Source organism: Trichechus manatus, unplaced genomic scaffold (assembly GCF_000243295.1).
Source record: "Trichechus manatus latirostris isolate Lorelei unplaced genomic scaffold, TriManLat1.0 scaffold00018, whole genome shotgun sequence".
Classification (NCBI taxonomy): domain Eukaryota; kingdom Metazoa; phylum Chordata; class Mammalia; order Sirenia; family Trichechidae; genus Trichechus; species Trichechus manatus.
In genome coordinates, this window is record NW_004443954.1 from 23,274,183 (window position 1) to 23,285,908 (window position 11,726).

Here is an 11,726-nt window from a genome sequence, read left to right on the forward strand (position 1 = left end):
GGGTTATCTGCTTCCTTACCTGTTTTTCTTTTGTCAGTTTGGCCAATGGTTTATCAATTTTGTTGATCTTTTCAAAGAACCAGCTTTCGGTCTTGTTAACTCTTTCAATTGTTTTTCTATTCTCTGTTTCATTTAATTCTGCTCTAATTCTTATTATTTCCTTTCTTCTGGCACTCAAGGGCTTCTTTTGCTGCTCTCTTTCTACTTGTTCCAGTTGTAGGGTTAATATTTTGACTATGGCCCTTTCTTCTTTTTGCATGTGTGCATTTATTGCTATAAACTGACCTCTGAGCATCGCTTTTGCTGTGTCCCAAAGGTTCTGGTACACTGTGTTTTCATTCTCATTTGATTCTATGAATTTCTTTTTTCCATCCTTAATTTCTTCTATATCCCACTAGTTTTTGAGCAAGGCGTTGTTCAGTTTCCACGTGTTTGATTTTTTTTTCCTTGCTTCCTCTGTTATAGATTTCTACTTTTATGGCTTTATGGTCAGAAAAGATGCTTTGTAATATTTCAATGCTTTGGACTTTGCTAAGGCTTGCTTTATGGCCAAATATGTGGTCTATTCTTGAGACTGTTCCTTGTGCGTTGGAAAAGAAAGTATACTTGGCTGCTGTTGGGTGGAGTGTTCGGTATATGTCCATGAGATCAAGTTGGTTGATTGCAGCATTTAGATCTTCCATGTCTTTACTGAGCTTCTTTCTCGATGTTCTGTCCTTTACCAAAAGTAGTGTGTTAAAATCTCCTACTATTACTGTAGAGTTTCTCTGTTTTCAGTGCTGTTAGAGTTTGTTTTATGTATTTTGGAGCCCTGTCTTTGGGTGCGTAAAAATTTATTATAGTTATGTCCTCCTGGTGTGCTGACACTTTAATCATTAAACAGTTTCCTTCCTTATCCTTGTGGCGAATTTTACTTTAAAGTCTATTTTGTCAGAGATTAGTATTGCCACTCCTGCTCTTTTTTGAGTGTTGTTTGCTTGATACATTTTTTTCCAGCCTTTGAATTTTAGTTTGTTTGTTTAGTTTCTTTAAGTCTAAGGTGTGTCTCTTGTGGGCAGCATATAGACGTATCATGTCTTTTTAACCATTCTGCCACTCTCTGTCTCTTTATTGGTGCATTTAGTCCATGTACATTCAGAGTAATTATTGATAGGTATGAGTTTAGTGCTGTCATTTTGATGTCTTTTTTGTGTGTTGTTGACAGTTTCTTTGTTTCACTTAATTTTATGTGCTGAGTTGTTTCTCTTTGTGTATTTTCTTTTCATCTTTTTCATTGTTGTTGATTTTGAATTTTCTGAGTCTTTATGTTTTTCTTGTTTTTTAATTTGATGTGTAGGATTGTTAATTTCCTTTGTGGTTACCTTAGTATTCACCCTTATATTTCTAAGTTTAAACTGGTGTTTTATTTCTTTATATTGCTTTGACTTCCTCTCTATTTGGAAAATGTATGACTACACTTTTTAGTCCCTCTTTTTTGTTTTAATGTTGTCATCTTTTACATATTAACATCTGTTTCCCTATTTTCAGTGGTTTAGCTTTGATTTATTTTTGTGACTCCCTTATCTGGGTTGATATCTGGTTGCTCTGTCCTGTGTTCTAGTCTTGGGTTGTTATCTGATGTTATTGATTTTCTAACCATAGGACTCCTTTTAGTATTTCTTGTAATTTTGGTTTGGTTTTTGCAAATTCCCTGAACTTCTGTTTATCTGGAAATGCCTTAATTTCACCAGCATATTTGAGAGACAGTTTTGCTGGGTATATAATTCTTGGCTGGCAATTTTTTTCCTTCAAGGCTTTATATATGTCAACCCATTGCCTTCTTGCCTGCATGGTTTCTGCTGTGTAGTCCAAGCTTAGTCTTATTGACTGTCCTGTGTAGGTGATTTCATTTATCCCTAGCCCCTCTTAAAATTCTCTCTTTATCTTTGGTTTTGGCAAGTTTGGTTATAATGTCTTGGTGACTTTCTTTTGGTATCTGCCTTATGTGGGGTCCGATGAGCTTCTTAGGTAGATAGCATCTCATCTTTCAGGATATCAGGGAAGTTTTCTGCCAACAAATCTTCAACAATTCTCTCTGTATTCTCTGTTATCCCCCACCCCCACCCCATTCCGGTACTCCCCTTGATAGAGTCCCACATAATTCTTAGGGTTTCTTCATTTTTTGAAAAATTTTTTTATCTGATTTTTCCTCAAATAAGTTGGTGTCAAGTGCTTTATCTTCAGTCTCACTAAAAATTCTGACTTCTATTGCCTCAGTTCTGCTCCCTTGACTTTCTATTGAGTTGTCTAATTTGGAAATTTTACTGTTAATCTTCTCGATTTCCGATTGCTTTCTCTATGTGGATTCTTGCAGCATGTTAAATTTGTCATTATGCTCTTGAATAACCTTCTTAAGATCCTCTGTTGCTTTGTCTGTATGTTCCTTCGCTTCTTCTGCATTTTGCATGCTCTCCTTCCTGATATCTTGAAGAGCTGTGTGTATTAATCTTTTGTATTCTACCTCTGGTAATTCTAAGAAATTCTCTTCCTCTGGAAAATTTCTTGAGTCTTTATTCTGGTAGCTTGCTGAAGCCATCATGTTCTGCCTCTTTATGTGATTCGATATTGACTGTTGTCTCTGAGTCATCAATAAGGTTTATATTTATTTATTTTATGTTTGCTTACTGTGACCTAGCTTCTTGTTTTGTTTTATTTTGATATGCCCAAATAGGCTGCTCACGTGAGCTAGTTTGATTATTGGCACCTTTGAAGCTCTAATGTCCTGTCACCAGGTGGTTAAATCTGTTACTAGGTATGTGAGCCCAGGAGTCTGTTTACTTTTGTTATGTGAATTCAGCTCAGGTGTCCAGGTAGTCGATCACCAAGCATGTGGTGCAGGCTCTCACCTACAGTCCTAGACAGGTATGCATGATTGGTGTAGGCACAGATATCTGGCTGCAGTAGGGGGTCACGCATTGAGCAAAGCAGGAGGCTGACAGCTGCCCCTGAGTGTGTGGGAGGAAAGCATGTCCTTGTTCCCTAGAGCGCATAGGTTGGTGGGTTTTGCAACTAGTCTATGAGCACCTAGTGCTGTTGGCTATAAGGACTTGGGACATCACTTATTCTTAGACCCCATCATGGATGGCTAGGTGGCATGGGTAAAGCCACCAGTCCTCAGGCCCCTGATGTGGGTAGGTGAGGACCCTGCTTAATGGGCAGAGCAGTGTCAAATGTCACAAACCTGCCTCATCACCATATAGCTGAAACAGTTGAAGTTAGACTTCAGGTATATACCCTGTTGTACTGTGGTAATGAGGGCTTATGCTATTGAAATGGGCCCACACAGATCTATGCAGTGGTGAAAGTCTTTCAAAGTCCATGGACCCCTTATGCTTGTGCCCAGGCAAAGAAGCTGTGCCTACCCTGAGTTCCTGGCTTACAGGAGCCGGCAGATTATTTTTTCCCTGTTTGTTAATTTTTTCCCTCTCCAAGGCCAGGAGAATGGCTGAGGGCTTGGAACAGGTCCTACTTCTGGCCAGGAGACTCAGCAATCATAGAAGCCAGCCAGGGACCCAGTGTAGAGCAAGGAGGGGGCAGGTAAATGGGAGAAAGGTTTTTCCCAAAGGGGGTGTTTTTTGATCCACGTGGTAGGTCAGATGCAAGTACTTATCTTTTGCCAATTGAACGTTGCTTTTCACTGGTTCTGGATGTCCAAGTAGGCTGTCTTCTGCTGCATCTCTTCCAATGTGGAAAATGCCTCCCAGTCACCACTGCTTGCTTCACCACACATGCAAGCTGATCCAGCCTGAAAGGCACCAGCTCCCGCCAGGTCAAGTCTGGCAACTCCTTGCTGGTACCGAACCATCTCTTCCTCCCCCTGCCACTCGGTCCAATTCCTCAACTTTGCCTTTGATGTTCAGGGATCCTAGATTGTCATATATAATCTATTCACTTGGGTTTTTTTTGGTGCTTGTTGTAAGAGGGACCATAGGAAGCATCTGACTACTCTTCAATCTTGGCCCCGCCTCCTCTTTCTTGTCTTTTTAATTACCTCTTGCTTTCTTCATGTATGATGTCCTTGATGTTTTTCCACAACTCATCTGCTCTTTGGTCATTAGTGTTCAATGCGTCAAACCTATTCTTGAGATGGTCTCTAAATTCATGTGAGATATACTCAAGGTCATACTTTGGCTCTCGTGGACTTGTTCTAATTGTCTTCATCTTCAATTTGAACTTGCATAGGAGCCACTGATGGTCTGTTCCACAGTCAGCCCCTGGCTTTGTTCTGACTGATGATATTGAGTTTCTCCATCGTCTCTTTCCATAGATGTAGTTGATTTGATTCCTGTGGATTCCATCTGGCAAGGTCCACATGTATAGCTGCCATTTATGTTGTTGAAAAAAGGTATTTGCAATGAAGAAATCATTGGTCTTGCAAAATTCTATCATTCTATCTCCTGCATCATTTCTATCATCAAGGCCATACTTTCCAGCTACCGGTCCTTCTTCTTTGTTTCCAACTTTTGCTTCCAATCACCAGTAATTATCAATGTATCTTGATTACATGTTTGATCAATTTCAGATTGCAGAAGTTGGTTAAAAATCTTCAATTTCTTCAACTTTGGCATTAGTGGTTGGTGCACAAATTTGAACAACAGTCGTATTAACTGGTCTTCCTTGTAGGCGTATGGATATTATCATATTACTGACAGCATTGTACTTCAGGATAGATCTTGAAATGTTCCTTTTGATGGTGAATGCAACACCATTTGTCTTCAATTTGTCATTCTTGTCATAATACACCATATTATTGTCCCTTTCAAAAGGGCCAGTACTAGTCTGTTGTAGCTCACTAATGCCTAGGATATCAATATGTATATGTTCCATTTCATTTTTGATGAATTCTTATTTTCCTAGATTCATACTTCCTACGTTCCACTTTCTAATTATTAATGGATGTTTCCAGCTGTTTCTTCTCATTTTGAGTCATGCCACATCGGTGAATGAAGATCTCGAAAGCTTTACTCCATCCATGTCATTAAGATTGACTCTACTTTGAGGACGCAGTGCTTCCCCACTAGTATTTTGAGTGTCTTCCAGCCTGAGGAGCTTATATTCCAGCACTATATCAGACAATGTTCCACTGCTATTTATGAGGTTTTCACTGGCCAATTTTTTCAGAAGGAGACCACCAGATCCTTCTCTTCAGTCTGTCTTACTCTGAAAGCTCTGCTGAAACCTGTCCACCATGGGTGATCCTACTGGTGTTTGAAATACCAGTGGCATAGCTTCCAGCATCACAGAAACACGCAAGCTGCCACAGTACAACAAACTGACAGAAGAGTGGCAAGTAAGTATAGTTAAATAAATCACTTAGTGTCTTCTTGAGCTATAATTCTGCATTTTTGGTAGTAGTGGTTTGAAGGAAATCAGTTCTAAAAGCAAAACTTGATGTAAGAAAACATATGCTATATTCTTAAAAAAAAAAAAAAACCGGAGAAAATAAGCAAGTTTATATGCTGAGGACTAAAACATAATAAACTAGTTGCCATCGAGTCCATTCCAACTCTTATCAATAACAATTGATAAGATTGTGTGTGCTGTCAAGAAGTTCTCTTTTTTAGGAATATCTTATTAAGATTTTGCAAAGCAGCTTCTTACCTGCAGTTATTACAAGTTGCTGTATCGTTGAAATTTTTTACTCAGAGCACTGAATCCACATAAATAAACAGCCTATTTCCTTCAACCATTATCAAAATACTCTATAAAATTCATTATCAATACTCTACTCATTTTCTTTCATTATTTGAACATTCAACTAAGCCATAGGTTCTGAAAATAAGAGGCTAAGAACATGACAATCCAAGAACTGAGAAAAAAAATTTTTGCCTCAGAAATTCAAGCTTAATACAGCACAATAAAAAGGATCATTAATAAAAATTGAATACCTACAGTGTGTATGTTAGTTTTTCATTTAATCCATGCAACAAACCAGTGAGGTCGGTTTTATTATCCCCATTGTACAGATGAAAAAATGCAAGTTCAGAGATTAACAATTTTCCCAAGATCATACATTCAACTGATAGTGGAACAAAAGGAATCAAAACTAGTATTTTCCGATTATAACTCTTAATAGCAAAATAATTGTTTTCCTCAACAACATTTTGCACTTTGTTAGTTTCTATCATATCTGCTATGATGCTTCCCTGGGTTTGCTGTTCCACTAAATTTTTTATCAGATAAACGCTTCAGAGTAGAAAAAGAGGTGCATATTTCAATCCCACTGTTCCCTTACTTCATTCTGTACCACACTTTCTCTAGGCTGATTTTCACAAGATTCATGAATATAAAAAGTATTTTGGTCTAAGCTCTAATATCTATATGTGACAAAGTATATATAGAGAGAGAAAGTAATGATAGAGTTAGAAGTGAGTATCTGCAAAGTTTTGAGCTTTTTCCCTATATAATTTTATGGAAACATTTTAACTTTATGAATGTAACTCATGAGCATGGGAGTTATGGAAGATGGAACTACAACTAGGAACATTTTTTTAAAAAACAACTTTACTAAGGACCTACTTTGTGAAAAGCTCTGGGGGTCGTACACAAAAGAATTTACTCAGGAAGCTAGTAGCCTGGAGCATCTGGATTTACTCCAGTGATCTATTATTGCTCAAAACCCGTTTAGAACTTCTAGCATCGCCTCAATTGTGGAAATTGTTTCCTTTGTGGTTGTTTTCATTCATTCATTTAATTAACATTTTAAATGCCTTCTATGCAGATCCTATAGTTGGGATCTGGGATTTGACTTCAGAAACAACCAAACACAAATCAAATTCAAATTGTTAAATAAGGTTTGTGACTCACTAGGCAATACAATTTTTTAACTTGACTGGTTTTCTGGTGTGACTATTAAATTGCTTCAAGGCAATTCCAGAAGTCATTTTTTTTTTAAGTTAAGCTGCTTGAAAATCCCTTTGTTGGCTGTATTCACAGCTACATCTTTTAATCCAATGAATCATAATATAACATGTTTTATTCATGGACTAATTAAACGAAAACCCGTTGCCGTAGAGTCATTTACAACTCATATTGACCCTATAGGACAGGGTAAAACTGCCCTATAGGGTTTTCAGGAAGTCGCTGGTGGATTCGAAATGCAGAGGAGCTCTTACCACTACGCCACTAGGGCTCCATGTAGCCTAATTACCTATGTTTAATGATAAAATTCATCTTTTCCCTGTCTGAGAACTTTAGGCCAATTTTAGGAAATGTATTTCAATTCTCTTTACATTTACAATATATGAACAGTACGTCTCATAGGCCTAGTTTAGTTTTCCTTCCTGGTTGTTTCTCTCTCTCTCTCTCTATCTCTCAACACATTGACACATTTTCTATTATTTAAACTCCTTTTAGGATACTATACTAGGTTATTTTTTCTTCCAAGGGGTTTATTACATTTCCTGGATTTTTGAAAATGAGAATGTACAAGCACTTGCTTTTTTTATAGCGGGGATTTAACACTCCATAAAAACATCTCAGTCAAGCCAACTGCACTGGAGCTTCTCTGTTGTGGGATTCTGAGTCAGGCTGGAAAAGAGTCCCTCCGCAGTGACCCTCCACGGTCACGTGCCCAGCTCACAGAATCCAGTTTTGCAAATCCCGTGCTTTCCATTGTAACTGAAAACAGGCAAGTTTCCCCTGCTGCTGGCGACTCCAAACATCTGAAATGTTAGAACATGATGCTTTTATTCAGGAACATTAAACAATCACCAGAGTGCAGAACTGCCTTGTTTCCACTGCTGCTATTTTGCAGAGAGGGCAAAGAGATAGAGTTCTGTAATAAAGCATGTGTGTTTGGGTAGTTGGAGCGGCGGGGAGGAGAGAATCGGATCCTGAAAGCGTTGTTCAGTTTAGGCATCTCCATCCTGGAAATGTTGGAAGAGGACAAGAGCAGGACTTTCTTAAACCCCTTGTGATATAACACCTGGAACCCCTAAGAACTGAGTAAAACACCACTCATCATCAGGGCTTCCAAAGTCACATTCCTTGGTCTCTCGCAAGATCCTTTTTGTCTAATGCCTGGCACCCTAGAATCAGAAGGTGAGGTCTTGATCCTGGCCTGAGAAGCAGAATTCTTTGGATTAAATGCTTGAAGACATGTTTCCCTTCCCCCCCCCCTTTTTTTTTTTTAGATTTCTGAAACAGCTTTTTCCCTGAATATAACTAAAAATCTATTTATTCTCCACAAATATTTAAAGGATTGTGAAAAGGCAATTTGCTCACAACTCAACGCCACCATTCGCATATAAAGAAATAAGTATAGAATTCTGTCAGTTTTAGTTTCCAGGGGGAAGGTGATGGGAAAAAATGTCAGTGAGTGGGGTACAACAGACAATGTCCACCTCTCATTGTTTCACTAATTCATTCATTCATTTGTTCAGGCCTGTCAACACACATTGATTAAGCACCTACTACATTCCAAGCAGGTTCCTGGGTGGCACAAATGGTTTGCTCTCAGCTACTAACTGAAAGGTTGGTGGTTCAAACCCACTCAGCAGTACCATGGAAGAAAGACCTGGCAATCTGCTTCCATAAAGAGTACAGCCAAGAAGACCTTATGGAGCAATTCTTTTCTGTAACACATGGGGTTGCCGTGAGTTGGACTTGGCAAAGGTGGTAAAGGGAGTGACATCCCAAGCATAGGGCAGTCTGGAGGATTAAGTACCCTTTCACTACTCCTAGGGGGCATCCTCTCTTCCCATCTCTTCCTCTCTCCCCTGACATTTAAAGTGTGGCAGAGAATAATACAGACCCACCAAGGGAAACTAACTCAGAACAGACGTTAATTTTTCCAACGGAAACAAACTAGTACTGAGGTAGGTGCCAGGGAGCCTCCCTAGAGAGGTGTCGGTAAATCTGGTTTGACCACTGACTGAGCGGGTCATTCGGGCATTCTGAGCTTCAGTTTCTCCATCTATAAAATGAGGGGCTGAACTGAATTATCCCTAAAGTCCTTCCAGACATAAGCTGCTACTTTTTCAAGATCCTAAAGAGTCTTCCGTGTACTAGCACCTTGTGCCCTAAGAAGCACTGTGTGCCCTTGTCGTTTTCCACACACGTCCTCCTGCCCTGATGACGAGGAGGCAGATCTTGGGTGAATCCAGATGTCTTAGATAACACAAGTTTTTGTTAGGCAGGAGTTTTGCACAGAATACTGCAAGGGAAGTCAGCTTCCTTCACAAACAAAAGCAACAGGGAGAGATCTCCTTTAAGTGAAGACAGAGGACATATGGGAACTTTCGTTTCTGTTGGCGAGACGGTAAGGATAAAAACCAAACCAAACCGTAGGCCGTGGAGTAGATTTCGACTCATAGTTACCCTATAGGACAAAGTAGAACTGCCCCATAGGGTTTCCAAGGAGCTGCTGGTGGATTTGAACTGCCGACCTTTTGGTTAGCAGCCTGAGCTTTTAACCACTGCGCCACCAGCGCTCCCCTACCCTTAGGTAAAGAGCCTAAAAAGTCAAGGGAAACTTGTGCTTTTCCGGTAAGAGGTCAGCTGGCTCCTTAAAGCTATGTGGAACGTTCCGCCTCCCCATCGCCAGCATCTGCTTTCCGGTCCTGCTGTAGGGCTGCCCCGGCCGAGGAGGCAGCTCCGCGGCCGCTCCGGGTCCGCTGTCCGGAGCCAGCGAGGTGAGACTGGCCCAGACATAGAGACCCGATTTTTGCGCGCCCAAACCTAAGCAGGAGAGCGCTGCCCTCTAGCGACCAAAATGGGCGATGCCGGGTGGCCCGTGCTTCGGAAGGGCCGGGCGGCTCCACCGCACCCCAAAAAAAACGAACTGGGGAGCTGTCGTTCGCTCTACCGCCCTGGGACTCGTTCTGTGTGAATGGGTCCCAGTCCAGGACTGGTTGTCGTTTCCCTCTAGGTCAGGAGACAGCTAGATACATAGGTGGATGGATAATAGATAAACGATAGATGTACGGTAGGCAATGACAGATGGAAAGATGAATGGATTAGAGATGGTTAGAAATGTTTGGAGGACTTGCTATGGCGACAGAGACAAGTCTAAGTGCTTTTGTCCCTTATTTCATTCTCTCCAGAGCACTGTGAATCGCATACGACCTCTGCTCCTATTTTCAAAAAGGTAAACGGAGGCCTTAGAGAAGGTGAGAAACTTGCCAAGAGCCAGGAAGAGGCCGAGTCGGTTTCCAACGACAGCCCCAGCTTTGGCTGTCTGCTCTCGGATCCCTTCCTGAGGAGCGGCGCATCAGGGACACCACGTTCCTGGTCATCCCTCGCCGCCACACTTCTGGCGCGCTGACATCTCCCCTGCCCCGGCACCCCTTCACTCGTCAGACATCCCTGGACACCTCTCCACTTTGCCAGACCCAGCAGGCCTGGGAGCTCTGCCTGACGAGGTGGATAAGCGGGTCCCCTCCCGCGCTGGGTGAAAGGACGCCCGGGGCTATCACCCGCGCAGTCCCGCAAAGAACGCCGTTCCAGAACATTAGCTTTACCTGCTGCCACACTTGGTGAGGGATTTCACTAAAGAGAAAGGGGATAGCTGTGTCCTGAGATTCTAAGATTCCCGCAAAGTTCCAAGCTTTCACTGCTTTAACCATTTATCGAGGGCCTACTACGCACAGTTAGACGCCACAGGCAGCAACTCGAGTTAAGGGAGGGAAACAGATAGTGGATACATGATGACATTCCGGACGGCTGTACTTGGTCCCAACGGGGACCAGCAAGAGAGCACCGGGAGCAAGCGGGATCGGGCAGATTCACGTGCGCTGAGGGTCTCCAGCACATTCCAGAAATCTGAGCCAGTCCCCCTACCACCCCTGGAGCCCCTGGGGTCCCCTCCCTGGAGCCCGCACCCCCACGGTGCCTTCGGGGACTCTACGCGGCAGATCTGGACCCCACCTCCATCTCTCCCCAAATCTTAAGACTGTGGGTTCACCATAGGAAAGCCCGCAGCCTGTCGCAAGCTGAGCCTCACCGCGCCGCTCCCACCCCGCGCAGGCCAGGGAACAGCGCGGCCTGCGGGCCCCCTCCGCGAGGGCGTCGGCGTCGGCTGGCGTAGGGCCTGCGTCACCGCAGCCCGCCAGCTATTGGGGAGCACCGCCTCCTTCGGTTTTGCGGCTAATTATAAAGTGGCCCATCGGTCGCCAGCCCGCGACCGCGAGGCAAGCGAGCAAGGCAGCGCCCGGAGCCTGGCCCCACAACGCCCCGCGTACAGGTGAGGCCCGCGCCCGCCGCCCGCCGCCCGGCCTTCTGCCCGGCGCGCCCCCCTCACCCGTGCACTCTTCTCTCGCCTCCAGAATCGTTCCCTGGACCGGGTGTCACCGACCAGCCCTGCTGCATCCAAAGAGCGTCAGCGTGAGTGAACTTGACCAAAGCTCTCATGATTGGGGACGCCTCGCATGCTCAATTTTACTCTGCATGTCATTGCATGGGGTTCTCCGACTTTCTCCGAGTCCGTTTGTGGCCTCGGTCAATGTCGCGCCTCCTGCGCGCGGGCGCTAACCCCAGGCGCCCGCTGTCTCACTTGGTCTCGGGCGTTCCCTCCAGAATCCTGCCCCGGACAGCGGACGCCCGGAAAGTGCAGGGTGATTCAGGAACCCGCGCAGCCCAGGGCGGGAGGTGACCGCGCCAAACCCGAGTCTCCAGGCGAGCTGAGTTGCGGGCCCTCGGTTAGGAACCCTCCGGAAACGCCGTCGGCTGGGTGGGCTGGGGCCCGG